We start from the raw sequence: 4,391 nt of genomic DNA on the forward strand, positions 1-4,391 counted from the left end.
TTGCTAAATCTTGTTAGTTAATTTTAAATATTTGGTTTACATTTATTTATTACCGAATACTTACCTACATCTAAGGGCAGATGCTCTTTTGTGTAACTTTGCTCAGTTTATCGTACTCAGGTTATGTCTACTCTATAAACGTACATAGTTACTTACACAAAGATAGTATAGATCTGCACACACACATGCATAAGTATAGCATAAACATTAAAACAAATAGAAGCTTATGTATATTAATCGTAACTTAAAGTTTTAGTACTTTCACTTCAAAAAATATGCGTACAAGCAAACATTGTGCATTGTATGTACATTAGGGTGGCCCCTATAAGTCAAATAACGATTTTTTCGAGTCTCACCAACTTAGATGGTAATACCTACATAGGTCAAAATATCACATTTAACATGGGGATGGTTAAGAGGTATTGTCCAGGGATCCACTTTCAGATTGCCAAAGGCGGCAAACTTAAGTTTACTCTAAAGAGACTCGAAAAAATAAAATTGAATATGTTGGCGATATCACATATGTATGTATACTTTGTATGTCTCAAATATTTCCATAAGTAAACTTTTCGACATTTCATTGTCTTATCTTCAAATTTGGCTTGTCGGCTGTTTACGTAGATTTTACTCAAAACACATGAAAACTGTTAAACTTGCGCGTGTCTGTTTATTCAAAAACTTACGATAGCGATACTTTGAGAACGGTTAAAGCTATCAAGATGAACTAAGATTATGATGCAAATATACTCTTTTGTATTCAAAGAGAAACTGCTGTAGAACAAGATAGGACGGGACTGTTTTCAGCTGTTTCGAAGATTTTATAACTTTCAACAGACAACAATTTGTGTCATGTACGAAAGCATCTGGCGAAATTTGAAGCTTTTATCTCATAAATTGAAGAAGATATAAAACAAAATATCGTTTTTTTTCTAAATATACGGTTGTATAGAGGATATATGCTATAGTAGTCCGATTCGGTCGGTTCCGATAAATGTCTAATCCGACATCGAAATATATCTGCCGACAAAATTTCATCAAGATAACTCAAAAATTGGGGTACTTGTTTCATTCAAACATACATACGGACAGACGAGCATGGCTAAATCAACTCAACTCGCCGTCCTGATCATTTCGGTACACTTTTTGGTGGATCTATCTCTTCTCCTTTAAAGATTTCTTAAAATTTTGAGATGCGTGACAAACTAAACATAGGTACCATTTCTTTTTCATGCAAGGTATATCAATGTAGGAAAATCGGCAGTTGACCACTCTCACCTTTCACAGAAAAATATACAAATACTTACTTCAGACATACAAAGCGTAATATCGCTGTTACTTATAAATTTTAGAGGAGCTATCTCATATGTGTAAATTAATATATGTAGCAATTTACAAATTAAAAAAAGGGCGTAATAACTCTCATGTAACAACGTTAAACTTATCAAAAGAGCTTTGCACAGCATACCGGTAGATATTGCTGCCGAAATATCAAAACGATTATAAAAATTGTGTGTATAAATCAAAGCTCAGAACACACTAGAAGACAGAAGGCCGAAGGAGTTAAAATGACATTTCTCACACAACAATCAAAATCGGTAAAACTGCTCTCAACAGCATAAAGGAGGTAAAGTGTGAAAAGTAAAATCAGATAACATCATTATTAAAAGGTTCCCACTAGACCCCAAAGTAATAACATGACTCTCAAATCATGCCGAAATGACCACGGAGCGAGCCTGAAATAGTCAACAAAATCATCATGAAAAAAGCTCACATTGACATTGAATTGATCTCGAAATGACCCCGAAAAAGTCTCCGAAGATCATCCAGAAATGAAAAGTGATCCTGGAATACCGTACCCGAAACAGACCTTGAAATCTTTTCGCAACAACATCCAAAAGATTCCGAAGTGATCCAGAATGAACCTCACATATTACCGAATGATCACGAAAAAAAACACCAAAATCATTACAAGGTGACGTCAAACCTTGATATAGTCCCCGAAACAATTCCGAATTGAACCTGAACTGACGCTGAAAATCGAAATGACCACGGAAATAGAGCCAGAGCATTGATTACACTTTACTATGCTATGGCTCTACTCTACCTCTATTCATGTTCAGTGTCGGAGCAGTAGCAGAGCATATATTAGTAGCTACATCTGCTTTGGGGTAGAAAACGCAAAAACTGTTTTTTTTTTTTTTTTTTGTTAATTTTGGCATTTTGGTGATATCAACAAGCAATTATTTAACGTGTAAGAGTTCAACTTTAACAAAATAATTTTCGTCCAGTAACGAAAGACAATCAATCCTCCGGTCAGCCGAGTCAGGTGTCGAATGTTTTTTACTTTCGCTTTTTTTTTTTTTTTAAATATTTAACAAAGTATTCTGGTACGGGGGTTACTTGCAAACAAATTTTTGAACACGATCTAATGTGCATACATTCTTACATCCTCCTTCTACTATTTGGGGTTACAAAAAAGTTTTCCTTTTCTTTTTAATCTTTTGTATTTGCCTCATTCTCTTTTGTAATTTAGTTTCTTATCTGGCTAGTGCACTAACATATGTATTAGATATCTATTGTCTTTTGTTTTTGTATTTAATATAAGTATTTTAACTTTGATATTTTTCCCAATTTGCTAAATCTTTTTTTGTTTTTTTGTTGTTGTAATTTTTTCGTTAATTAAAAACTTTACTTTTAGTTTAACCTTTGATGGTGCTTTGTGCTCTTGCTATTGTTATTTTTCAGCAGCGCTGCTCTCGTTAGATAGCTCACTTTTCAACCACTTGTAAGTAAATTAATAAAGAAAAAAGTTAAAAAAGCTGTAAAAATAACAAGAATATGCAAAACTAGTACGCAAGGAATGTATTACTTTTGCATAAGAGCATCCTCTACAGTACTACCAAAAAAGATTTAATAACACGGAAGTACAGTAATCTCAAAACTCATATTTCTTGATATGTAATTATTTGTATGCCTAAAAATATGCAACAATTTTATTCATTAAAAGTGAAGACACACATGCGCACATAAATAAATCACCTGCAGAAAATCATGTTTGTTCAAAACGCATGCACGAAGAAATGGCACTAGTTCTCTGTACAATACTTTCGACCGACAGTTTTAACAAAGTGGCAATAATCACGCCCTGCAGAACTTTAAAACACTTTCGGAACTCTGATGCTCGCTGCATGTGATTGCAGTGATTAAATATGGTATATTACTCCGTAGGTAGTCTTTTTTTATGCTATTTCTCCGGCCCTGACCATGAATAGAGCATGAAGCAGAGCCGTTGCATTGAAAAACCTATAGCATTTTTTATGCTCTGCTACGAGCTACGTCGTGTTCGAATAGCAGAATAAAAACTCTAAACCAGGCATCGGCATTTAGTGGCACAATTATGCGCACTCAATTCACACGTATTCTTATTCTCTGTAGTTTAGTAGTCACTGAGCCATAGTACAGGTCTACAAGTAGGATATGTAGCAGCGCGCACATACACAGCCACGCTCACCTGATAAAATGCTTGTTCTTGTTCGTTTTTTGTGTGGATGCTATTTGGCACTGTTGTACTTCTTAGGTCCAGAAAAAGTGTAGTAGGTGCTAACGAAAACTGCGTAAAAATTTAATTGTAAAATTACAAAGAAATATCCTTATTTACTTTCAAAAGAGCACTTATTTACATCTCTCTTTAAATTCCATATGGTTTGGACAATTTCAGGTAACAAATTGTGATACTTTATTACCGGGGACGATTGCTAAAACCTGACCAAAACCGTCGGGGGAGGTATCAATAGACGCGTTTTTGTCTCGCTTCCAATAATTCGAATACTTTTTCGCCTTTGGACTATTGATAACAGGACAAAACGAGTGTTTTCATTTCTCTTTCCACATTTTTGGGCGGGTTATTGCAGTCGATCTCGGTTTCAAACTGTTTTTTGCAGACAACTTCTGAACGGGTAGAAAAACAAAGCACCCGTGCTTGTATTCTTAATACTGGAATAACTACGAGTCCTCAGATACCTCAATTCAAGACTTTTGTGTAATTTTCTGTAGGACCCATATAGGTGCACTACATTTTCATACTAAATTCGTTTAAAAAAATTTACCATCACAGCAACCCATTTCTGATATTCCGCTCCTTTTTTTGTTTCCCTGCGTCGCTTTCCACGACAGCAACCCCTATAATTTTGACACTTCGTTCAGTGTCAAACGCATGTTCCACGCAGGTTCCACTGAGTTCCACAATAGTTTGACACTGACAGCGCTCTCTCGAAACAAAGAGTTGCACATCCATTCATCTATGTTCTGGAGAACACTGCCCAACAGAGCATGACATTTTATTTTTCCTCTCGCTCCGCTATAAATAGCATTTCGTTCCCGAGTTTTTATTC

This window comes from Eurosta solidaginis, chromosome 5, assembly GCF_040869045.1.
Source record: "Eurosta solidaginis isolate ZX-2024a chromosome 5, ASM4086904v1, whole genome shotgun sequence".
NCBI classification, from domain to species: Eukaryota; Metazoa; Arthropoda; class Insecta; order Diptera; family Tephritidae; genus Eurosta; species Eurosta solidaginis.